The sequence below is a fragment of the Vitis riparia genome, chromosome 6 (assembly GCF_004353265.1).
Source record: "Vitis riparia cultivar Riparia Gloire de Montpellier isolate 1030 chromosome 6, EGFV_Vit.rip_1.0, whole genome shotgun sequence".
Lineage (NCBI taxonomy): Eukaryota > Viridiplantae > Streptophyta > Magnoliopsida > Vitales > Vitaceae > Vitis > Vitis riparia.
In genome coordinates, this window is record NC_048436.1 from 12836010 (window position 1) to 12862862 (window position 26853).

The window sequence follows — 26853 nt, forward strand, 5'->3', positions numbered from 1 at the left end:
GAGATAACCATTCTTTATGTTATTATCCCCAACGCGAGGAAAAGATCTGGAATCCCCCAATTTTGTCTAAGGAACCTGAACCTAGTGACCTAAAACTCCAAGAAACCTTTTCTTTATAATTAATCTCAGTTACTATTTTTGGTTAACTTAAAACCAACATTTTTCAACCAAAGATTATGTTTTCTTTTAAAGCTAAGTCATAAAATAAAAAGCACCATTTCAGTACTTTAACTAATATCACGTATGATATGAAAACCCATCCCTGTGGACAATCCTAGAACCACTATACTATGCTAGCTATGCTACCCTAGCATATGGTGAAATAGGTTTATAGATTTTGTTGATAACTCTCATATGAGGATTGAATTAAATAGAACACCAATTGGGGACAAATCAAATGGCGTCGTTGTCGGGGATGGTGCCACTTTACAGTGATATGATCTTTTCAAAACACTTGTGATCTTCATCACAAGTTTGGTGATTTTTCTTTTCTTTTACTAACTCTTTTTATTTGTTTCTATTTTTAGTTTATCTTTTATCTAGTTTTAGTTAACCTTATTTTTTTCTAGAATTGTTTTTCTTTTTGTTTTCTTTCTGTTTGTTTCAATTATTGCTAGTTGTGTATGCCCTATTGGATGCGAGACAGTGAGGGAAGACTTGTGAAAATCGAAACTCCTCACAAAACAGAGTTGGAGTTGTGCGTGGAATTTCAACGCATATCGATCCATAAGCGACCGCATGGATCCACCTCGTATGAGTAAGAATCTGGAGGAAGCCATGGATTTCTTGAGTTATGTGGCTGAAGTTTCAAGAGGATGGGATGAGCCGAATGCCAAAGAAGTGGGGAGAATGAAGTCTCAACCTAATGCTCCTAATGCTAAGGTTGGGATGTATACTGTGAATGAAGACATCGATATGAAAGCAAAAGTTGCAGCTATGGTAAGAAGATTGGAGGTGTTAGAAATAAAGAAGATACGAGAAGTGCAGGCCATTTCTGAAACACCAATGCAAGCTATGTCGTGTTCCATTTGTCAATCTTTTGAGCACTTGGTGAAGGAGTGTCTTACGATTCCAGATGTGAGAGAAATGTTTGGGGATCAAGCAAATGTTATTGGACAATTTAAGCCCAATAACAACGCTTCATATGACAACACCTACACTTCAAATTGGAGGAACCATCCAAATTTCTCTTGGAAACCAAGGGCACCTCAGTACACGCAACCTAGCCAAGCACTTCCGCAAGCCTCAAATCTTGAACAAGCCATTGTGAATCTTAGCAAGGTAGTGGGAGACTTTGTTGGAGACCAGAAATCCATCAATGCTCAGCTCAATCAAAAAATTGACAGTGTAGACAAAAGGATGGATAGGATGCAAAATGATCTATCTCAAAAGATAGATAATCTCTAGTACTTGATCTCAAGGCTCACCAATCTCAACACAGTGGAAGAGAAAGGAAATTTTCCTTTTCAGCCTCATCAGAATCCCAAGGGTATCCATGAAGTGGACGCTCAGGAGGGAGAATCTTTACATGTGAGGGAAGTCAAAGCAGTGATCACTCTAAGGAGTGGTAAAGAGGTTGATCTACCTACGTCCAAGAAAGAGCATGAACTAGAGAGTGAAGGAGAGAAAGAGAAGAAGGAGGAAATCAAAGGAAAGAGAAAAGGGAACAATGCAAAGAATGAGGACCTTGAATCTATTGTGAATGAAGTATCGGAGATGACCATCAAACAAGAAGATATGATGAAGAAACACATGCCTCCACTTTTCCCCCAAGCTTTGCATGGAAAAAAGGGAATCAATAATGCATCAGAAATTCTTGAAGTGTTGAGGCAAATGAAAGTTAACATCTCTTTGCTAGACATGATCAAACAAGTTTCGACTTATGCAAAATTCCTGAAGAACTTATGCACTATAAAAAGAGGGTTGAATGTGAATAAGAAAGCCTTCTTGACTTAGCAAGTAAGTGCCATTATACAGTGCAAGTCTCCGGTGAAATACAAAGATCCGGAATCTCCCCCTTTTGTCTAAGGAACCTGAACCTGGTGACCTAAAACTCCAAAAAACCTTTTTTTTGTAATTAATCTCAGTTACTATTTTTGGTTAACTTAAAACCAACCTTTTTCAACCAAAGATTATGTTTTCTTTTAAAGCTAACTCATAAAATAAAAAACACCATTTCAGTACTTTAACTAATATCACGTGTGATATGAAAACCCATCCCTGTGGACAATCTTAGAACCACTATACTATGCTAGCCATGCTACCCTAGTATATGGTGAAATGGGTTTATAAATTTTGTTGATAAATCCTGTCTGAGAACCGAATTAAATAGAACACCAATTGGAAGTAAGTGTGAATTTGCTACCCTACTCTGTCTACCAGCAATTGGGACTAGGAGAGTTAAAGCCAACATCAATCACTTGATCTCTAGCAGATAGATTTGTGAAGATTTCAAGAGGCATGGTTGAAAATGTCCTAGTTCAAGTTGAGAAATTCTACTACCCAGTGGATTTTGTTGTTATTAATACGGACCCAATTGCCAAAGGAACTAACTGTGTTCCTATTATACTTGGAAGACCATTCCTAGCTACATCAAATGTTATCATCAATTGTAGGAATGAAGTCATGCAACTTATGTTTGGCAACATGACGATAGAGCTCAACATCTTTTATTTATGCAAGAAACAATTCTATCCGAGAGAAAAAAAAGGACCAGAAGAGGTGTACATGATTGACAACTTAGTGGAGGAGCATTGTGATCAGAAAAGGCTCAAAGATTTGAACGAGAGTCTTGGGGATCTTGATGAAGGGTTACTTGAACCCTCATATTTGCTCGCTACTCTACTGATTACTACTCAAAAAGTGTTATTTTATAGCTTGTAATTAACTCTTTTAAACACTTTTGAGTAGTAGTTATTGCCTTTTAACCCAATTGGCATGTTAAGGACCCTTGTAATCAATTCTAATCAAATTGTGTTAAGTTTTGGTATTTTGATAGCTTTTTTATCACCAAAGCAATCCAAGATTGAGGAGAGTTCTTTGGAATCCATGGCAAAGCAATGGAAAGCTCAGAAAAATGAAGAACAGAAGCTTTAAAGTCCTTTGCCATAAGCAAATCCAGAATGCAAGGAGGGGAAGCAAAGAGAAATCTGCCATGAAGCATTCTTGATGACAGTTGTGTAAGCCACTTTTGGAGCACTTCCTGAAGTCCAATTTATGCATTCTATATGTTTTTTTGAAGCTCAGGAAGTCAAAAATCCACTGCTTCAAACGGTACACGATTCGGAGTTGAAATGAAGGAGTTACAGCCATTGCAAGCAGATCACTACAAGTTAAAGGCAGAATGTTGCACGGTTGCGAAATCAGCCTTTGCCATGGCTCATGCTTCTTACTTAGCATTTGCCATTCAAGGTGATCTTTAACCTTGGATTACCCATCAAAAGCTCATAAGAGATAACTAATGGATGTCTCCTTGGAGTCCAAAAGCTTACCAAGTGTTGGCTATTCTAGAAAATCCTACCTCTAAACCACCTCCCAAAGGCTCGCAAGAGATAAACAAGTGCATCTCAATGGATGGAGATCACTTGCTTTATCAAGTGTTGGCCCAGGTGAGTTAAAGGTGTTTTAAGTTAACTAAAAAGATAAAAACCATTAACTGGTCACACTTTCTCTTCATTCAAAACTAAAACAACAAAACTTCCAATTTATGCATGAGGAAACTTACCCGGCTTTCTTTACTCCAAGAGACAAAGAACCTAGCCTCTCATTCTCTGAGGAAAAATCCTCAGAGTTTGATTGGCTAGAAAAAAAACTAACAAGAAAACAAAAATATGAAGGAAAAATAGAGCAAGTGCTCTGTTCATCGATTTCATATATATTATGATCGATTATCTTCGATGTTTTCTGTAAAGGAAATTACAAACTATATATAAGGGGATATTCACCCTTTGTTCTTGCTTAAAGAATAAGAAATCCTATTATAGGTGGGTTACAAGGAGAGTTTGGGGATTTAGATATCAAATATCTAGAGCAAAATATCTCAAAATGTCTGTCGGAAATATTGGGAAGCTTCAGGAGAACATCGCAGCACTGTGCAAAATGGCTCCGGGTAAGCTGAAATGTCGGCCGCGGATGCTCTCCGGGTAAGCGCTTATCAGAGGATCCGGATGTGTCTAACCAGACAGGATTCCGGATGTGAGTTATCCGGAGAAGGTGAAACGTCGCTCATCTCCCATCCTGCGTCAGGCGCCGAATGTGAAATATCCGATCAGAGGATCCAGACATGTCTGACCGGACAGGATTCTGGATGTGAGTTATCCGAAGAAGGTGAAACGTCGCACGTCGTAAGGGGGACTGTATGCGTGTGCAAGGTGTAAGGACCCTTCCCCCTGATGACATAGAGCACGCATTGCTATCCAACGCAACTCCATCCGGATTCCCTAAGAGGACATGCGCTGCAATGCTATCCAGAGCAACTTCATCCGGATTCTCTCGGAGAGGACATGCGCCGCAATGCTATCCGGAGCAACTTCATCTGGATTCCCTCGGGGAGGACATGCGCCACAATGCTATCCGGACTCTCTCAGGGAGAAGCACACGGCACTCGTGAACATCACACTCTAGATGATAGCATATCCTATCCCGATATGTTGTCCGAATGGAAAATATTGACTAAAATGAGCAAGCCTTGCTACCTCATTCCGAAAGCCGGCCACAGCTCACATTCCGCCGCCCTCCGATGGTGTGTCCGGACACCCTGTCCGGACATCTTTTGCCATGGATTCCTAAAGAACTCTCCTCAATCTCGGATTGCTTTGGTGATCAAAAGGTTATCAAAACACCAAAACTTAACACAATTTTATTAGAATTGATTGCAAGGGTCCTTAATATGTTAATTGGGTTAAAAGGTGATAACTACTACTCAAAAGTATTTAAAAGAGTTAATTACAAGCTATGAAATAACACTTTTTGAGTAGTAATCAAATAACCTCTTATATATAGTTTTGTAATTTTATTTACAAAAAAAATCGATCTCAGGAGCTTGTTCTCAGAGACAACCTTTTGTATAAGTAATATATCTACAGAGCACTTGCTCTGATTTTCATATATATTTGTTAAGTTTTGGTGTTTTGATAGCTTTTTGATCACCAAAGCAATCCAAGATTGAGGAGAGTTCTTTGGAATCCATGGAAAAGCAATGGAAAGCTCAGAAACATGAAGAACTGAAGCTTTAAAGTCCTTTGCCATAAGCAAATCCGGAATGCAAGGAGGGGAAGCAAAGAGAAATCTGCCATGAAGCATTCTTGATGATAGTCATGTAAGCCACTTTTAGAGCACTTCCTGAATTCTAATTTATGCATACTATATGTCGTTTCGAAGCTCAGGAATTCAACAATCCAATGCTTGAAACGGTACATGATTCGGAGTCGAAATGAAGGAGTTACAACCACTGCAAGCAGATCACTCCAAGTTGAAGGTAGAATGTTGCATGGCTGCGAAATCAGCCTTTGGCTGCTAAAATGTTGTCTTTTGCTGCGAAATTTTCGCAACCATTTTCCACAGTGCCGCGGTGTTCTCCTGAAGCTTTCCGACCGACATTTTGAGATTTTTTGCTTTAGATATTTGATGTCTAAATCCCCAAACTCTCCTTGTAACCCACCTATCACAAGATTCCTTAGTCTTTAAGTAAGAACAAAGGGTGAATAACCTCTTATATATAGTTTTGTAATTTTCTTTACAAAAAAAATCTATCTCGGGAGCTTGTTCTCAGAGACAACCTTTTGTATAAGTAATATATCTACAGAGCACTTGCTCTGCTTTTCATATATATTTGTTAAGTTTTAGTGTTTTGATAGCTTTTTGATCACCAAAGCAATCCAAGATTGAGGAGAGTTCTTTGGAATCCTTGGAAAAGCAATGGAAAGCTCAGAAACATGAAGAACTGAAGCTTTAAAGTCCTTTGCCATAAGCAAATCCGGAATGCAAGGAGGGGAAGCAAAGAGAAATATGCCATGAAGCATTCTTGATGATAGTCGTGTAAGCCACTTTTGGAGCACTTCTTGAAGTCCAATTTATGCATGATATATGTCGTTTCAAAGCTCAGGAAGTCAACAATCCAATGCTTCAAATGGTGCATGATTTGGAGTTGAAATGAAGGAGTTACAGCCATTGTAAGCAGATCACTCCAAGCTGAAGGCACAATGTTGCACAACTGCGAAATCAGCCTTTGGCTGCGAAAATGTTGTCCTTTTGTTACGAAATTTTCGTAGCCATTTTGCAAAGTGCCTTAGTGTTCTCTTGAAGCTTCCCGACCGACATTTTGAGATTTTTTGCTTTAGATATTTGATGTCTAAATCCCCAAACCCTCCTTGTAACCCTCCTATCATAGGATTCCTTAGTCTTTAAGTAAGAACAAAGGGTGAATAACCTCTTATATATAGTTTTGTAATTTTCTTTACAAAATGAATCGATCTCAGGAGCTTGTTCTCAGAGACAACCTTTTGTATAAGTAATATATCTACAGAGCACTTACTCTGCTTTTCATATATATATATTTGTTTTCTTGTTATTTTTCTTTCTAGCCAATCAAACTCTGAGGATTTTTCCTCAGAGGATGAGAGGCTAGGCTCTTCGTCTCTTGGAGTGAAGAAAGCCGGGTAAGTTCCCTCATGCATAAATTGGAAGTTTTGTTGTTTTAGTTTTTAATGAAGAGAAAGTGTGACCCCTTAATGGTTTTTATCTTTTTAGTTAACTTAAAACGCCCTTAAATCACCTGGGCCAACACTAGGTAAGGCAAGTGATCTCCATCCATTGAGATGCACTTGTTTATCTCTTGCGAGCCTTTGGGAAGTGGTTTGAAGGTAGGATTTTCTAGAATAGCCAACACTTGGTAAGCTTTTGGACTCCACGGAGACATCCATTAGTTATCTCTTGCGAGCTTTTGACGGGTAATCCAAGGTTAAGGATCACCTTGAATGGCAAATGCTAGGTGAGAGGCATGAGCCATTGCAAGGTGCATTAGTGAGAGGGAATTAGTGTTTGAACCCATTAAGGGGAAGCATTTGTACCACACCGATTCGGGAAATAACTATATGTTAAATCCCCAATGCGAGGAAAAGAAACAAGTGACCGGAACTCTCCTTTTTGCATGAAGAACCTGAGCCTAGTGATATAAACTCCAAGAAACACTTTTCTTTGTAAGTAAAATTAGTTACTGTTTTTGGTTAGCTTAAGACCAACCTTTTCCACCAAAGATTATGTTTTCTTTTAAAGCTAACCTTGAAATGAAAAGGCACCAATTCAACTTTGAATTAATATCAATTGTGGAGTGAAAACCCATCCCAATGAACCACCCTAGAGCCACTATGCTATGCTAGCTAAGGCTATCTTAGTACATGGTGTAATAGGTTATAAATTTGTTGATCACTCCCTGAGGACCAAAATCAAGGGACATTAGTTGGACATGAATCGGCTGAGACACCAATTGGGAACGAATCAAATGGCGACGTTGCCGGGGATGGTGCCACTTTACAGTGATATCACCTTTTTAGAGTACTTGTGATCTTCATCACAAGTTTGGTGACTTTTCTTTTCTTTTTACTAACTCTTTTTATTTGTTTCTTTTTCTTTATTCATATTTTAGTATAGCTTTTAGTTAATCTTAATGATTTTTTTTCTTCTCTAGAATTTTTGTTTTCTTTTGTTTTCTTTTGCTTTCTCTATTTTTAATTCACAAATTGCTAGTTGTGCATGTCATGTTGAATACGAGATAGCAGAGAAAGCCATGAACTTCATGAGTTATGTGGCTGAAGTTTCAAGAGGATGGGATGAACCAAATGCTAGAGATATGGGAAGAATGACATCTCAATCTAATGCTAAGGGTGAAATGTATATTTTGAATGACGGCATAGACATGAAGGCAAAGATTGCAGCTATGGCAAGGAGATTGAAAGAGCTAGAAATGAAGAAGATGCAAGAAGTGCAAGCCATCTCTCAGACACCATTGCAAGCTATGCCTTGTGCCATTTGTCTATCTTATGAGCACTTGGTAGAAGAGTGTCCTACCATTCCAACGGTGAGAGAAATGTTTGGTGATTGCAACACCTACAATTCTAATTGGAGGGACCATCCAAATTTCCCTTGGAAACCACAGCCACCTCAGTATCAGTAACCTGCTCAAGCACCTCAGCAAGCCTCAAACCTTGAACAAGCTATGGTGAATCTTAGCAAGGTCGTGGGAGACTTTGTTGGAGCTAAAAAATCCATCAATGCTCAGCTCAGTCAAAGAATTGACAATGTAGAGAGTTCATTGAACAAAAAGATGGATGAAGTGCAAAATGATCTATCTCAGAAGATAGATAATCTCCAATATTCAATCTCAAGGTTTGCCAACCTCAAGAAAGTGCAAAAGAAAGGAAACTTTCCTTCTCAACACAGTGCAAGAGAAAGAAAACTCTCCTTCTCAACCTTATCAAAATTCCAAGGGTATCCATCAAGTGGAAGCTCAAAAGGGAGAATCTTCAATGGTGAAGGAAGTTAAAACGGTTATCACTTTGAGGAGTGGTAAAGAGGTTGATCTGCCCACATGCAAGCTAGAGCATAAGGTTGAGAGTGAAACAGAGAAAGAAACGAGGGAGGAAATCAAAGGAAAGAAAAATGGGAAAAGTATAGAGAAAGATGACTATGATGTTAATGTAGATGAAAAACCACAAAAGATAGTCACCAAGGAAGAATTGATGAAGAAACACATGCCTCCACCTTTCCCCCAAGCTTTGTATAGGAAAATCACACAAAGCAAATCTCAAGTGAGAGATGCAAACTTCATATGGGATCCGAGCAAGCTAAATCAGGATCAAATTTTTTTGATGGACTTAGTCTTTCTAGTCCATACCTTTTTGTTTTGTTTATTACTTATTTTAATTTTGATTTCAATGCTTTAATTTTGATTTCAAATGCTTTAATTTTGATTTCAATGCTTTAATTCAAATTTGTTTTTATGTAATATAGTTTTTTGGATGATCAAAATCAATAGGAATGTCAAAAGAGTTGAAAGAAGGAAGTTGGGAATCAAGAGGAACTCAAAAAGCAAGGAGAGAGCATGGCCTACGAAATTTCGCAGTAAAAGTGAGCCACTGCGAAAATCGCCCCTCTCGCTGTGAAATGGTTTCGCAGCCTCCAAGTGCCCTCTGCGAAAATTTTTGCAGCTGCGTAAAGGTCCATTGGCACACAAGTGCCTTTTCGCAAGCCTGTACACCCGTTTCGCAGCTGTGAAATGGCTGTGAAACTTTCCACGCCTTGAGATCCACCGTTTTGCAGCCGAGAAGCCATTTCGAAGGGTGTTTCGCAGCTGTGAAACCACCCTTTGGCACACGAGTGCCATTTCGAAGCTGATTACTACTCAAAACATGCTATTTTGTAGCTTGTAATTAGCTCTTTTAAGCACCCTTGAGTAGGAATTATTACCTTTTAACTCAATTGGCATGTTAGGGACCCTTGCAATCGTTTCTAATCAAATTGTGTTAAGTTTTGGTGTTTTTGATAGCTTTTGCTCACCAAAGCAATTTAAGAATGAGGGAGAGTTGTATATAGTTCATGGCAAAGCTTTTGGAAGCTCAAATTCATGAAAAAAAACCAAGCTTTGGAGCCTCATAGTCCTTTGCCTTAGTCTTTCAAAGTATGCAAGGAAAGAGCAATGGAGAGAGGAAAACAGAGTAAAGAAAACAGAGAATAGCAGCTACAGTCTTCCTTCGCACTTTTGGAGCACTTCCCGAAGTCCATTTTCTACATGCTATATACCATTTCAAAGCTCAGGAAGTTAAGAATCCAACTCTTCAAACCGTGTATGATTTGGAGCTGAAAAAGGGAAGATATGGTCTTCGGAAGACAACTGCATCAAGCTGAGGGACAATTTCGCACCTTGCGAAATTGGAACTTCAACGTGCAAAATTTAAAGTGGAGAGCAGCTGTGTAATCGCGGTGAAGCCCAACATTCGAAAGTGATTTTTCAACTTGTGAACTTGGATCTCAACGTGCAAAAGTGGATTCTAAGTTGCCGAAATCAACTTGCGAAATTTTCGCAAGTCACCATGCATTGTGCGAAACTGGATATTTGTGCCGACTCTTTTTCTTCTGATATTTTGTGTCCAAATCTCCATTTCTCCTTGTATTCAGCCACTCATGTAATTCCTTAGCTAGGAAGTATTCAAGGAAGGTAAATTACATTCCTATATAAACTCTCTTGTAAACACTTAAAAGACACTCGCTGGGGAGCTTTTTCCAGGAGACCAACGATTGTATGTTTTACACTTAGTGAAATTACAGAGCTCTTTTTGTTTTCCTTTTCTCTTTTCTATTTTCTTTTTCTCGGAAGCCAAACAACCTTTGAGGATGTTTTCCCAGAGGATGAAAGGCTAAACCTTTGGTTTCTTGGAGTGAAGGAAGCTAGGTGAAAAGTTCAGATGCTAAAGTGGAAAACTCTCGTGCATTAAATACAGGTAGTTGGAGTTCATAAATGGCTTTTAAATCTAAAGTTTTGCTTTAAATCCATTAGAATCACTTTGAATGGCCAATACATGATAAGCTTTAGGTCTCTGTGGATACTTATTGCTAGATCCACATCAGACCATTAATTAGCATGTACGAGCCATTGGAAAGTGGCTCAAGGTGAAGACCCATAGTGTCTAAAGCCGTTAATGGAACTTGACTACCATTTCTATTGACTTTTTATGGATAAAATCTTCATTGTTAAACCTATACCGGTTCGGGAAACAACCATCCTTTATTGTTGTCCCCAACACGAGGAGAAAAATCCGAAATTTCCCACTTTGCATTCTGAACTTGATCCTAGCAACCTTTAGCTCCGGGAGACTTTCTTTCTTCCATTTTCACCTAGTTCTATATTAGTTTAGTTCCAAACACCATTTTCAAAACAAATTTATTTTCTTTTAAACTTTAAGTTTTAGACAAAGGAAATCATCAGATTCAATTTCTAATCTTGAGGCTATCACTGGTAGAATGAAAACCCATCCCAGAGTTCGACCCTAAAGCTGCTATACTATAGCAGCTTTGCTACGCTAGTATGAGGTCATAGGATTTATAAATATTTTTTTTGATTAAAATACCCAACTAGGCATGAATCAAATGGCGCCGCTACTGGGGATGGTGCCACAATACAGTGATACAACTTTTTAGAGGCTACTTGCGATTTCCATCACAAGTTTGGTGAATTCCTTTTTCACTAACTTCATTTCCTTTCTTTTAATTGTAGAATTCCTTTTGTTATGTTTACTTTTATTTTCTTTCTAACCTTAACTTTCTTCTAGCTTTCTTTTGTTTTTGTTGTCTTTGTTTTGTTTTCAGGTAAGTTGTAACTTTTGCATGCCCTATTGGATTAGGGACCAAGAGGGAAGACTAGTAAGGATAAAGAATCCTCAAGACATAGAGTTGGATATCTGTGTAAACATCATGGACCCTCCACAAGAGGATCAGAATTCTCAACACGGTCAAGGGGGTAATCCAAATGCATATCTATCCATGAGGAATAGAATGCACCCACCAAGGATGAGTGCACCCTCATGCATCATACCTCCTCTTAAGCAGCTGATTATAAGGCCCTATATTGTGCCCTTCCTACCAAATTTCCATGGAATGGAGAGTGAGAACCTATATGCCCACATCAAGGAGTTTGAGGAGGTGTGCAATACTTTTAGAGAGGGAGGAGCTTCAATAGACTTGATGAGACTCAAGTTATTCCCTTTTACTTTGAAGGACAAGGCAAAAATATGGCTTAACTCTTTAAGGCCAAGAAGCATAAGGTATTGGGTTGATCTTCAAGCTGAATTTTTGAAGAAAATTTTCCCCACCCATAGGACCAATGGGTTGAAGAGACAAATCTCAAACTTTTCTGCCAGAGAAGTTCCATGAATGTTGGGAAAGGTATATGGAGGCCATCAATGCTTGTCCTCATCATGGCTTTAATACATGGCTCTTGGTGAGCTATTTTTATGATGGGATGTCTTCCTCCGTGAAGCAAATTCTTGAAACCATGTGTGGGGGAGATTTTATGAGTAAGAATCCGGAAGAAGCCATGGACTTTTTAAGTTATGTATCAGAGGTATCAAGAGGATGGGATGAGCCCAACTCAAGAGAAATGGGAAGGATGAAAGCTCCTGTAAATCCAAATGGTGGAATGTACATGTTAAGTGAGGACATGGACATGGAAGCTAAGGTGGCAACAATGACAAGGAGGTTGGAAGAACTTGAGTTGAAAAAAATGCATGAAGTCCAAGCCATTTCCGAGACACAAGCCCATGTCATGCCATGCACCATTTGCCAATCATGTGATCATGTGGTAGATGAGTGCCCAACCATCCCAACTATGAGGGAGATGTTAGGTGATCAAACCAATGTTGTGGGGCAATTTAGGCCCAACAACAATGCACCTTATGGAAACACCTATAATTCAAGCTGGAGAAACCATCCAAATTTTTCTTGGAAACCAAGGCCACCTCCATACCAACCACAAACCCAAACCCAAGCACCTCAACAAACCTCTTTAGTGGAGCAAGCCATTGTGAACCTAAGTAAAGTCATGGGTGACTTTGTGGGTGAACAAAAGGCAATCAACTCCCAATTGCACCAAAAGATTGAAAATGTTGAGACTTCTCAAATTAAGAGAATGGATGGGATGCAAAATGATCTATCTCAGAAGATAGATAATATTCAATACTCCATCTCTAGGCTTACCAACCTCAACATAGTGAATGAGAAAGGAAGTTTCCCTCTCAACCAAGCCAAAATCCAAAGGGTGTTCATGAAGTTGAAACCCAAGATGGGGAGTCTTCAAAGTTGAGGGAGGTCAAAGCTGTGTTCACTTTGAGGAGTGGGAAGGAGGTTGATCAACCCTTGCCTAAGGAGAGGCAAGATGAAGAACTCATGTCAAAGAGAACCTTGGTTAAATAGAGCAATAACCAAGAAGAGAAGAGTGGGAAGAAAAATGCATCTAAATCAAGCATTGAAGAAGAGCCAAGGATAGTGATTAAAGAGGATAAATGAAGAAACATATGCCGCCCCCTTTTCCTCAAGCTTTACATGGAAAGAAGGGAATCAAGAATTCATTAGAAATTCTTGAAGTTTTGAGACAAGTGAAGGTGAATATACCCTTACTTGATATGATCAAGCAAGTCCGCACATATGCAAAATTTTTAAAGGACTTGTGCACGGTCAAGAGAGGGTTAAATGTGACAAAGAAGGCATTCCTCACTGAGCAAGTAAGTGCCATCATTTAGTGTAAGTCTCCAGTTAAGTACAAAGATCTGGGATGTCCCACCATTTCAGTCAACATTAGAGGGACACATGTGGAGAAGACATTACTAGACTTGGGGGCAAGTGTGAATTTGCTCCCATACTCTGTGTACAAGCAACTGGGACTTGGAGGATTGAAGCCCACAACCATAACTCTCTCCTTAGCTTATAAGTCAGTCAAAATCCCAAGGGGGGTGATAGAGGATGTTCTAGTTCAAGTGGACAAATTCTACTATCTCGTGGATTTTGTGGTGCTTGATACTGATCCCACTGTTAAGGAAGCAAATTATGTGCCCAATCATCCTTGGGAGACCTTTCCTAGCTACCTCCAATGCCATCATCAATTGTAGGAATGGGGTGATGCAGCTCACATTTGGAAACATGACCTTGGAATTAAACGTATTCCACCTATGCAAGAGGCATCTTCACCCAGAAGAGGAGGAAGGATTGGAAGAGGTGTGCTTGATCAACACTTTGGTTGAAGAGCATTGTGACAAGAATTTAAAAGAAAGCTTGAATGAAAGCCTTGGAGTGCTTGAAGAAGGGTTACTTGAACCCTCTGATTTGTTAGCCATCATGTCTCCTTGGAGGAGACGGGAAGAGATCTTACCACTGTTCAATAAGGAGGACTCACAAGGAGCAGCTATAGAGGACCCTCCAAAGCTTGTTTTGAAGCCACTTCCTGTTGATTTGAAGTATGCATATTTGGAGGAAGATGAGAAATGTCCAGTGGTGGTTTCTTCAACTCTCACAAGTGATCAAGAGGATAGTCTTTTGGGAGTCCTCAGAAAATGCAAAAAAGCCATTGGATGGAGAATTTCTGATCTGAAAGGGATTAGCCCCTTTGGTATGCACCCACCATATCTACATGGAGGAAGATGCAAAACCAGTGAGGCAACCCCAGAGGAGGTTGAATCCTCACATGCAAGAGGTGGTAAGGGGTGAAGTTCTGAAGCTACTTCAAGTAGGGATCATATATCCATTTCAGATAGCTTGTGGGTGAGCCCAACCCAAGTAGTCCCAAAGAAATCTAGAATTACTGTGATCCAGAATGAGAAAGGGGAGGAAGTCTCTACACGTCTTACCTCAGGATGGAGGGTGTGTATAGACTACAGGAGGTTGAATTCAGTGACTAGGAAGGACCATTTCCCATTGCCTTTCATGGACCAAGTCCTTGAGAGAGTCTCAGGGCATCCTTTCTACTGTTTTTTAGATGGTTACTCGGGGTACTTCCAAATAGAGATTGATTTGGAAGATCAAGAAAAGACAACCTTCACTTGCCCCTTTGGTACTTTTCCTTATAGGAGGATGCCCTTTGGTCTATGTAATGCACCTGCAACTTTCCAAAGATGTATGCTAAGCATCTTCAGTGATATAGTGGAGTGCATCATGGAAGTGTTCATGGATGACATCACTGTATATGGAGGTTCTTATGAGGAGTGTTTGTTGCATTTAGAAGCTGTTCTCCAAAGATGTATTGAGAAAGACCTAGTGCTAAATTGGAAGAAGTGCCATTTTATGGTACAACAAGGAATTGTCTTAGGACATATAATCTCCAAGAATTCCATTGAGGTAGATAAGGCAAAAGTGGAGCTAATTGTTAAGTTGCCAGCTCCCACAAATGTTAAAGGAATTAGGCAATTCCTAGGTCATGCCGGGTTCTATAGGAGGCTCATTAAGGATTTCTCAAAAATCTCAAAACCTCTTTGTGAACTCTTGGTAAAGGATGCCAAGTTTGTGTGGGATGATAAATGTCAGAAGAGTTTTGAGGAACTGAAGCAATTCCTCACAACTGCACCAATAGTGAGAGCCCCAAATTGGAAATTGCCTTTTGAGGTAATGTGTGATGCAAGTGATCTTGCTATGGGGGCTGTTTTGGGGCAAAAAGAAGATGGAAAGCCCTATGTGATTTATTATGCAGGCAAAACTTTGAATGAGGCTTAAAGGAACTACACAACTATTGAGAAGGAGTTGTTGGCAATAGTTTTTGCCTTGGATAAGTTTTGTGCCTATTTGCTAGGGTCTTTTATAGTGGTGTTCACTGACCATTCTGCTTTGAAGTACTTGCTAACCAAGCAAGATGCCAAGGCAAGATTGATAAGATGGATCCTTTTGCTTCAAGAATTCAATCCAAATCCGGGATAAAAATGGAGTTGAAATGTGGTAGCTGACCACTTGTCAAGACTTGTGATAGCACATGACTCACATGGTCTACCTATCAATGATGACTTCCCTAGGGAGTCTCTCATGTCAATAGAGGTAGCTCCATGGTATTCTCACATTGCAAATTACTTGGTTACTGGAGAAGTTCCGAGTGAGTGGAGTGCCCAAGACAAGAAGCATTTCTTTGCTAAGATCCATGCCTATTATTGGGAGGAGCCTTTTCTCTTCAAATATTGTGCAGATCAAATCATAAGGAAATGTGTTCCTGAACAAGAGCAATCAGGAATTCTATCCCATTGTCATGATAGTGCATGTGGAGGTCATTTTGCTTCCCAGAAAATAGCCATGAAAGTGGTCCAATAAGGTTTTTGGTGGCCCTTTCTTTTCAAGGATGCCCACTCTATGTGCAAGGGATGTGATCGGTGTCAAAGGCTTGGGAAGCTAACACGCCGGAATATGATGCCCTTGAACCCCATCTTGATAGTGGATGTCTTTGATGTTTGGGGGATAGACTTCATGGTACCATTTCCAATGTCATTTGGACACTCCTACATTTTGGTGGGAGTGGATTGTGTCTCTCAGTGGGTAGAAGTAATCCCATGTAGGAGCAATGATCATAAGGTGGTTCTCAAATTTCTCAAGGAGAACATCTTTTCAAGATTTGGAGTGCCTAAGGCCATTATCAGTGATGGAGGAACCCACTTTTGCAACAAGCCTTTTGAGACTCTTCTAGCCAAATATGGGGTCAAGCACAAGGTAGCTACACCTTATCACCCTCAAACAAGTGGCCAAGTTGAGTTAGCCAACCGGGAAATCAAGAATATACTGATGAAGGTGGTGAATGTGAATAGGAAGGATTGGTCTATTAAGCTCCTGGATTCATTATGGGCTTATAGGATGATTACTACTCAAAAAGTGCTATTTCATAGCTTGTAATTAACTCTTTTAAACACTTTTGAGTAGTAGTTATTTCCTTTTAACCCAATTAACATGTTAAGGACCCTTGCAATCAATTCTAATCAAATTGTGTTAAGTTTTGGTGTTTTGATAGCTTTTTGATCACCAAAGCAATCCAAGATTGAGGAGAGTTATTTGGAATCCATGGAAAAGCAATGGAAAGCTCAGAAACATGAAGAACCAAAGCTTTGAAGTCCTTTGCCATAAGCAAATCTGGAATGCAAGGAGAGAAGCAAAGAGGAGAAAAGCAAAGAAGAAAACAGAGGACAGTAGATGCAGTCTTCCTTCGCACTTTTGGAGCACTTCCCGAAGTCCATTTTATACATGCTATATACCATTTCAAAGCTCAGGAAGTCAAGAATCCAACACTTCAAACCGTGTACGATTTGGAGCTGAAATGAGGAAGTTACAGCCATTGGAAGCCGATCACTCCAAGTTGAAGGAAGAATTTTGCACAGCATTGCGAAATCACCCTTTTGTTGCGAAATGATTTCGCAGCCTTTTTGCACAGTGCTATGGAATTCCTCCTGAAGTTTCACGAAAAGTTGGAAGCCGATCACCGCAAGCTGAAAGACCATTTTGCAGCGGTGCGAAATCAGCCGTTTGCTGCAAAGTAATTTCGCAGCCCTTTTTGTACATCTGCGAAATGGTCCTTAGTGCATCCCGATATTTGTAACCGACACTTTTGGATATTTTGCTTCAGATTTTTGATGTCTAAATCCCCATTTTCTCCTTGTAACCCACCAATTATAGGATTCCTTAGTTATTAAGTTTGGAAAAGGGGTGAATAACCTCAGATATTTTGTTTTGTAATTTTCTTTATATATATATCTCTTAGGACCTTGTTCTTGAGGGGTGGTGATGAAGGATCCTTTGTACAAATTTGCAAGGAAGTAAAATACAGAGCACTTGCTTTGCTTTTCATATATATTTTTGTTTTCTCTTTCATTTTCATTTTCTTGCTAGCCAAACATTCTCTGAGATGTTTTCTCAGAGGATGAGAGGCTAGGCTCTTCGTCTCTTGGAGCTAAGGTAACCGGGTAAGTTTCCACATGCATAAATTGGAAGTTTTGTTGTTTTAGTTTTTAATGAAGAGAAAGAGTGACCCGTTAATGGTTTTTATCTTTTTAGTTAACTTAAAACGCCTTTAAATCACCTGGGCCAACACTTGGTAAGGCAAGTGATCTCCGTCCATGGAGATTCACTAGTTTACCTCTTGCGAGCCTCTGGGAGGTGACTTGAAGGTAGGATTTTCTAGAATTGCCAACACTTGGTAAGCTTTTGGACTCCAAGGAGACATCCATTAGTTATCTCTTGCGAGTTTGTGAAGGGAAATCCAAGGTTAAAGATCACCTTGAATGGCAAGTGCTAGGTGAAAGGTATGAGCCATTGCAAGATGCATCAGTGAGAGGGATTTAGTGTTTGAACCCATTAAGGGGAAGCATCTGTACAACACCGGTTGGAGAAGGAACTATATGTTAATTCTTTAATGCGAGGAAAAGAAACAAGTGACCGGAACTCCTTTTTGTATGATGAATCTGAGCCTAGTGATCTGAAACTCCAAGAAACACTTTTCTTTGTAAGTAAAATCAGTTACTATTTTTTGTTAGCTTAAAACTAACCTTTTCCACCAAAGATTATGTTTTCTTTTAAAGCTAACCTTGAAATGAAAAGCCACCAATTCAGCTTTGAATTAATATCATTTGTGAAGGGAAAACCCATCCCAGTGAACGATCCTAGAACCACTATGCTATAGTAGCTTTGTCTTTGCTACCCTAGTATATGGTGTAATAGGTTATAAATTTTGTTGATTAATCCCTCAATCAAGGAGCACCAGCTGGACACAAATCAGCTGAGACACCAATTAGGCATGAATCATAGGACCGCTTATAAGACCATTCTTGGAATGTCTCCTTATCACCTTGTTTGTGGCAAAGCGTGCCATCTCCCTGTGGAGGTTGAATATAAAGCATGGTGGGCAATCAAGAAGCTCAACATGGATTTGACAAGAGCCGGGTTAAAGAGATGTTTGGATTTGAATGAATTGGAGGAAATGAGGAATGATGCTTACCTCAATTCAAAAATTGTAAAAGAGAGGTTGAAGAAATGGCATGATCAGTTGGTAAATCAGAAGCATTTTACCAAGGGACAAAGAGTCTTGCTTTATGACTCTAAACTTCATCTTTTTTCGGGAAAATTGAAATTAAGGTAGACGGGTCCTTTCATAATTCATGATGTGCAATCAAATGGAGTAGTGGAACTACTCAACTTCAAGAGCAATCAAACCTTCAAAGTCAATGGCCATCGTCTCAAGCCATTCATAGAGCCTTACAATGCAGACAAGGAGGAGATCAACCTCCTTGAACCACAACAACTTTGAGGGAGAGCAGGGTTTCATGGACTATATAAGTCTATGAATTTTATAGTTTTATAGTTTTATTGTTATTTTTATTTCTATTTCTTTTTATTTTAATTCTTGCTCAAATTTGATTTATTTTGTCTTAATTCGAGTCAATTTTGATGTTAAATTTCAGGAAAAAATCAAGAAAAATGTGGAGAAGCCTTCAAAAGCAAAACAGGGAGCAAAACAAAGGGAACAGAGCACTACATTTCAAGGTGCGAAAATCTCGCACAGTGGAATCCAACATGCGAAAATGCATTTCAAGGTGCGAAATTCCAAAAGAAAAATTTTGCACACCTCAATCCAAGGTGCGAAAATTTTCGCACCGTGGGAAACACCCTCCTGGCACACGAGTGGCATTTCGCACAGCCCAAACCAATTTCACACAGTGCGAATCAAGGTGTGAAAATTTCGCACACCTCAATCCAAGGTGCGAAAATTCATTCCAACGTGCGAAACAAGGTGCGAATTCTCTAAATGTCAATTTCACACACCACTATTCAAGGTGCGAAAATTTTCGCACCGTGCGAAACGCCTCTCTGGCACACGAGTGCCATCACATTAAGTATCGAAATGGTTTCGCACGGTGCGAAACAAGGTGCGAAAATTTCGCACAGTGCGAAATTGGGCGCGAAACTCGATTTAAGGTGCGAAGTTCTCAGTTTAAGGTGCAAAATTTTCGCACGGTAAAATTCAAGGTGCGAAATTTACATTTGAAGGTGCGAAAATTTCACACGGTGAAATTTTAAGCTACGAAAACTCCTAACTAACTTTTAAACCCCTGGACTTTGCCTAACTTTCAAAAACGACTTTTCGGTTGCCATGGGAATTTTTAAACATTAAACCACTCCAAATTAGTTTCCCCCATCTCTATTTAAACCCTTGAAGTAGAGAAGTCGAAGAGAACAGCCCCGCGCACCAGCTGAGTACCCTCTGGAACTCACGAACAGCCACCTCTCTCCATTTCGGCCATGGCAAAGACTAGGGGAGGCCTTTCCGCATCCCCATCCTCGCAGATGCCTCGACCAGCACAGTCCGCCATCAGAGGCGCCACTTCATCACCTGCTCAGGACTCCACCGTTCCCCCATCTGAGGGTGGAACGCCTTCTCAGCGCCGGTATCCCACCAGGAGGCCGCCCACTGACCCTGTGTCGTCCACCACCAAAGCCAAGAGGCCTGCTTCTCGGCCATCCGCGAAGAGGGCTGAGTTCTCGGGTCCTGAAGAGCCATCCCAGCCACCTCAGACAGAGACACCTACTAAGGACTCTCAGGTTCTAATGGGGATTGATCTCGAGACCATTATCATGCATCCTATGATCGCAGGGCCGCCTATAAAGGGCAACCTGGATTGCAGAGATCGATCATTCCACTCAGAGACCTGGTTCAACATTCATGCTCTCAAACAGTAGCCAGAGCTCAAGGATTCATTCCATTTGCTATAGAGGTATCACATGAAGCATCTCCTCACCCCTAGGCAGTTCTATTATCCCAGAGTAGTTCTAGACTTTTATCAGTCTATGACTACTCGAGGCGTCCGGAATCCTACTCTCATCTATTTTACCATAGATGGACGTTAGGGTATTATTGGAGCTCACCACATTGCTGAGGCCCTCCATATACCTTATGAGCCTGTGAGTTAAGTAGACTTCAGGGAGCGGTCCCCATTCTCTCCGAGGGACATGGTTCGTATCTTGTCCAGGAGGACTTCCATCTGGGATGCTCCTCATTGATGTGCTCCTACGCGCCAACATCTTCCCACTTCAGCATAAAGTTCAGAGGAGAGGAGCTATTCTTGAGGCATTATTTAGGATTTCTGAGGGATATTACTTCGGCCCTCGTCACTTGATTATGACTTCTCTTCTTTACTTTGAAGAGAAAGTCCACCAGAGAAAGCTTCAAAGAGCAGATGCCATTCCGTTATTGTTTCCGAGGCTCCTCTGCCAGATTTTAGAGCACCTGGGCTATCCTGCAGGGCCCCACCTTGAGAGGCGCTGCCATTGCCGAGAGGACTTCTCTCTTGACAAATGGCATCACTTGGCAGCCTACTTTGCACCTCAGGGAGCCCCAGATGTGCCTCCACCTGAGGGAGCCCCAGATGTGCCCCCACCTCCAGAGCTACACCAAGATGAGTAGCCACCCTAGGCCTAGTAGGATGAGATTCTCACTGACATAGCACCTCTTGCCCCTGTTGCATACACCTCAGTGCACATGCCTGAGGCTACACTTCCTGCTTCTCCTATCACTCAGGACGCTCCACCAGTCGTGCCAGCTACCTCAACACCTCCTCCTTCATCTGAGCCCACTGTCACCATTTCCCTTACGGAATTCAGAGGCTTAGTGCACTCATTGCAGACACTGAGCACCACTCAGGATTCTCTTTTCCAGCAGATGGCCACTATTTGTGCACACCAGGATCAAATCATTGCTACTCAGACCCAGCATACCACGTTCCTTCATCAGATCCAGCAACATCTAAGTATGCATACACTTCCTGGGCATGATAGGTCTGGACCATCCGAGCCTCCAGTACCAGATGAGGGGACCATACCAGCTGAGCAGCCCATATCAAATGAGGAGATCATAGCAGAGCCATCACATGATCCTACTACTATTTGATCTCTTTATGTTATTTTTTTTACTTAATTTTTATATTAGACTTGTGAATCCCAACTTTTTGATGTTTTATATACTGGGATTGGATGTATTACTTGAACATCATGCATATTGTATTTCTTTTCCAAGTAATACATATATATATAATTTTTTATTATATTCCCTTTTCTCATTACTCTTTTATCTTTGAAACATGTGGTTTCTCCTATACGACTCAGACTCTGTATCACTCAGGAGGTACCACTTCCTCCCTTGATTTCCTAATCGCTCTTCAAACATTGAGGACAATGTTCAGCTTGGTTGGGGGGAGAGTTGAGGAAGGAAGTTTTGTTATTAATGCTAAGTTATTTTGGTAATTTAGTTTCTTTTTGCTTAATTTTTAAAATTTTTTAAAATTTTTTTGAATACTCTCCATGGTTATTAAGGAAAAAATTTCAAAATGAAATGGGAGAAATTAAATGTTTGTCTTTTTACTTGAAACTTAGAGTTTGTATTATGTTTATTAAAGTTGACGAATTATTGAACTCCTATTGGTTTCAACCTTATTTCTTCCACTTTAAGCTTATCAGACACCGTGCACACTAGGTTCCGTTTATAAGATGAAAAACTATTTTCCCCCTTGACTTAGGAAAATTTAGACTTGGTACCTTTGACCTCATTTTAATAGTCTTGAGACACCTTATAAAAGGCTAATGAGCCTTTGGAAAAAGAAAGAAAAAGAAAAATGTTTTACTTGCCTTGAAACCCGAGCAAGGTTTGAGGGGTATATGGTGAAAATCTTTAAAACCTGGTGCCCTAAGCCTTCAATGGTTGGGAGTCATCGACCTCAATGCTTGTTACATGGGTGAATAGGTGGAGTTTAACATATTGTAGGTGCTTGGGTATTAAAAATTCATTCTCAAAAGTCCGGGGTGAAATCCGAGGAGTTAGTGGTTGAAAAATCCTTAAAGCTTGATGCCCTAAACCTTGATTGGTTGGGAGTCATCGATGGACCCCTGTTACATGGACAATTTAGAAAAGAATGCCTTTAAGCTTTGCACTCCTACAAGAAAAAAATTGTGAAAGAAAAGAGGTGCGTTCTTAGCCTATTGGAGGTTGATTAATTTGCTAAGCTTTGAAAAGAACTAGGTTGAGGGGAGAGATTAGTTTGACATACTGATTACTACCAAAAAGTGCTATTTTGTAGACCTAATTATAATGGTTTTAAGCACCTTTGCGTAGTAATCATATTCATTTAACCCAATTAATTCATTAAGGTCCTTAGTAATTGGTTTTAACCATTTTGTGGCAAGTTTACATGTTTTTATCAACTTATGAATCAATTCAAGCATGACAAATGATGGAGGAGCTACTTGGACAAGTTAAAGCAGGGATTTTGGAAGTTTACAGGCTTGAATTTCAAGTGGAAACACGAGCACAAGCAAGAACAATGGAGAAGAGGAAAATAGAGGACAGCAGCTGCAGTCTTCTTTCGCACTTTTGGGGCACTTCCCGAAGTCCATTTTCTACATACTATATACCATTTCAAAGCTTAGGAAGTCAAGAATCTAACACTTCAAACCGTGTACAATTTGGAGCTGAAATGAGGAAGATATGGCCTTCGGAAGACAACTGCATCAAACCTTGCGGGAATTTCGCAAGGTGAATTTCTCCTTGCGAAATTTCGCAAAGGGATTTTCCTCATGATGCGAAATTTTGCCATTTCGCAACATTGCGAAATTTCACAAGGAGAAATTCACCTTGCGAAAATGCCAAATTTCCTCTGTTTCTCCACGCACGCACCACCGACTTCCCATATATTTTTAGCTTGATATTTTCTCGTGTAAATTCCTTTTGTAACCTTGTATTCAGCCGACATAAGGCTTTATCTTGTAATTTTGCTATATATAGAGGTGCACAACGCCTCCAAGATATAGATGGTTGGGGGATCGATCCTCTGTACATTAACTTAGAAATATATAAAGCTCTGTTTTTCTCTCTTCTCTTGTTCTTCCCCATTTCTATTTTCTTAGTAGCCAAACAGCCTCTGAGGACTTTTCCTCAGAGGATGATTAGCTAAAACCTTTAAGTTTCTCAAAGTATGGATGTTATGTGATGCCTTGGATGCAATCCTATGGAAATTTCTCGCACTTGGAAGGTAAGGTAGTCGTTTTTCATTAATGGTTCATTAATGCAAAGTTTGGTTTTTATTTCCTTTGGACAACTTCCAACGGCCAATACTTGATAAGCTTTTGGATTTCTATCCATTAGTTATCTCCTACGAGCTATTGGAAGGTGAGGTTTTCAATTCCAAGTTTTGCATTAATCCGTTAGAACCAATTTCAATGGCCATTGAAAGGTGAGTTTATCACCTGGAATGACTTTGAGTTGCCAATATTTGGTAAGCTTTTGGCTTTAGACCATTAGTTATCTCTTACGAGCCATTCAAAGGAAGTTTAAGGTGAATAACCATTGATGAAATTCACTACCATCTGTTTTGCCATTTTAAAGGATTAAAACTTGATTTGCTAAATCCATACCGGTTTGGGAAGCAAGCATCACCATAGTTGCAACCCCAACGCGAGGAGCCTATCCTGAGATTTCCAATTTGCATAAGAGCCAGAGCATAGCTATCCTATCTTTGAGAAACTTGTTTTTACACCCTTTCATTTTAGTCTTTAATGTTAGCTTAAGTTAGTTTAAATCTCTTTAAAACATTTTCATCTTCTTTTAAAGTAACATCCATAAGAAAATCACCTATTTTCCTAATTTGAATATCACTAGTGTTTGCAAAAACCCTTCCCAGTGAACGATCCTAGAACCACTATGCTATAGTAGCTTGGCTACTTTAGTAATAGTATTTAAGGTATAAATTTTGTTGATACGCCTTTAAAGCTAAGCTACCATGAGTCGCATCACATACTATATCCGGAAACTAATAAATAACACATAGATTTTTGTGGAAGAGTAAGGATTGGACCTTTGGGAGTGGAAATTATTTTGAAGCTTGAATATGCATAATGCCTACTCTTTATGAATTGTGACTAGGCAAATTATTTGATAGCTCCTATTGAAGTTTGAGTTTTATTTCTTTCATGTTCCATGTGAGAGTTTGATCAGTCATGCCACTTAAACATTTTTTGGAGTGATCAACATGATTTTGTAAATTTATTACTTTTATTTTTATTTTTTCTCTCCTTCATTGCTAAGGGACTAGCAATATGTCGGTTGGGGGGAGTGATTACTACTCAAAACATTCTATTTTTTAGCTTGTAATTAGCTCTTTTAAGCACCCTTGAGTATGAATTATTACCTTTTAACTCAATTGGCATGTTAGGGACCCTTGCAATCATTTCTAATCAAATTGTGTTAAGTTTTGGTGTTTTTGATAGCTTTTTGCTAACCAAAGCAATTTAAGAATGAGGGAGAGCTGTATATAGTTCATGGCAAAGCTTTTGGAAGCTCAAATTCATGAAAAAAAAACCAAGCTTTGGAGCCTCATAGTCCTTTGCCTTAGTCTTTCAAAGTATGCAAGGAAAGAGCAATGGAGAGAGGAAAACAGAGTAAAGAAAACAGAGAATAGCAGCTACAGTCTTCCTTTGCACTTTTGGAGCACTTCCCGTAGTCCATTTTCTACATGCTATATACCATTTCAAAGCTCAGGAAGTTAAGAATCCAACTCTTCAAACCGTGTATGATTTGGAGCTGAAAAAGGGAAGATATGGTCTTCGGAAGACAACTGCATCAAGCTGAGGGACAATTTCGCACCTTGCGAAATTGGAACTTCAACGTGCGAAATTTAAGGTGGAGAGCAGCTGTGCAATCGCGGTGAAGCCCAACATTCGAAAGTGATTTTTCAACTTGTGAACTTGGATCTCAACGTGCAAAAGTGGATTCTAAGTTGCGAAATCAACTTGCGAAATTTTCGCAAGTCACCATGCATCGTGCGAAACTGGGATATTTGTGCCGACTCTTTTTCTTCTGATATTTTGTGTCCAAATCTCCATTTTCTCCTTGTATTCAGCCACTCATGTAATTCCTTAGCTAGGAAGTATTCAAGGAAGGGTAAATTACCTTCCTATATAAACTCTCTTGTAAACACTTAAAAGACACTCGCTGGGGAGCTTTTTCCAGGAGACCAACGATTGTATGTTTTACACTTAGTGAAATACAGAGCTCTTTTTGTTTTCCTTTTCTCTTTTCTATTTTCTTTTTCTCGGAAGCCAAACAACCTCTGAGGATGTTTTCCCAGAGGATGAGAGGCTAAACCTTTGGTTTCTTGGAGTGAAGGAAGCTAGGTGAAAAGTTCAGATGCTAAAGTGGAAAACTCTCGTGCATTAAATACAGGTAGTTGGAGTTCATAAATGGCTTTTAAATCTAAAGTTTTGCTTAAATCCCTTAGAATAACTTTTAATGGCCAATACATGATAAGCTTTAGGTCTCTATGGATACTTATTGCTAGATCCACATCAGACCATTAGTTATCATGTACGAGCCATTGGAAAGTGGCTTAAGGTGAAGACCTATAGTGTCTAAAGCCGTTAATGGAACTTGACTACCATTTCTATTTACTTTTTATGGATTAAATCTTCATTGTTAAACCTATACCGGTTTGGGAAACAACCATCCTTTATGTTGTTGTCCCCAATATGAGGAGAAAAATCCGGAATTTCCCACTTTGCATTCTGAACTTGATCCTAGCAACCTTTAGCTCCGGGAGACTTTCTTTCTTCCATTTTCACCTAGTTCTATATTAGTTTAGTTCCAAACACCATTTTCAAAACAAATTTTATTTCCTTTTAAACTTTAAGTTTTAGACAAAGGAAATCATCAGATTCAATTTCTAATCTTGAGTCTATCACTGGTAGAATGAAAACCCATCCCAGAGTTCGACCCTAGAGCTGCTATACTATAGTAGCTTTGCTACACTAGTATGAGGTCATAGGATTTATAAATATTTTTTTGATTAAAATACCCAACTGGGCATGAATCAGAAGCCCCGTACACTCATTTCGCAGCTGTGAAATGGTTGCGAAATCTCCCACGCCTTAAAATCCTTCAGCGCGCACACCATGAGCTGAAATGTTGCAGCTGCACCCCTGTTGGACACATTTCAAAGTACTTACCGAGGTTCATTTCATGCATACCATATCTTGTTTCAAATATTGGGAATTCAGGATTCCAATGCTTCAAACGGTGCTCGATTTGGAGTTGAAACGAAGAAGTTATGGCCATTTGAAGATGACTAACCACACCATGAACGGAAATGTTGCATTTTGCTACTGTAGGACACATTTTTGAAGCACTTAATGGAGCTCAAATTATGTATACTATATCTCTTTTTGAAGCTTGGGAATTCAGGAGTCCAGAGCTTCAAATGGTGCTCAATTTGGAGTTGAAATGAAGAAGTTATGGCCATTTGAAGACGACAGTGCAAA

The 26853-nt window shown here is 39.7% G+C and overlaps 1 pseudogene; it reads left to right on the forward strand.

The window, feature by feature from the left end:
* Positions 1-849: 849 nt before the first annotated feature.
* The window catches only part of LOC117916999, a 52840-nt pseudogene continuing 26836 nt past the window's right edge, over positions 850-26853 (forward strand).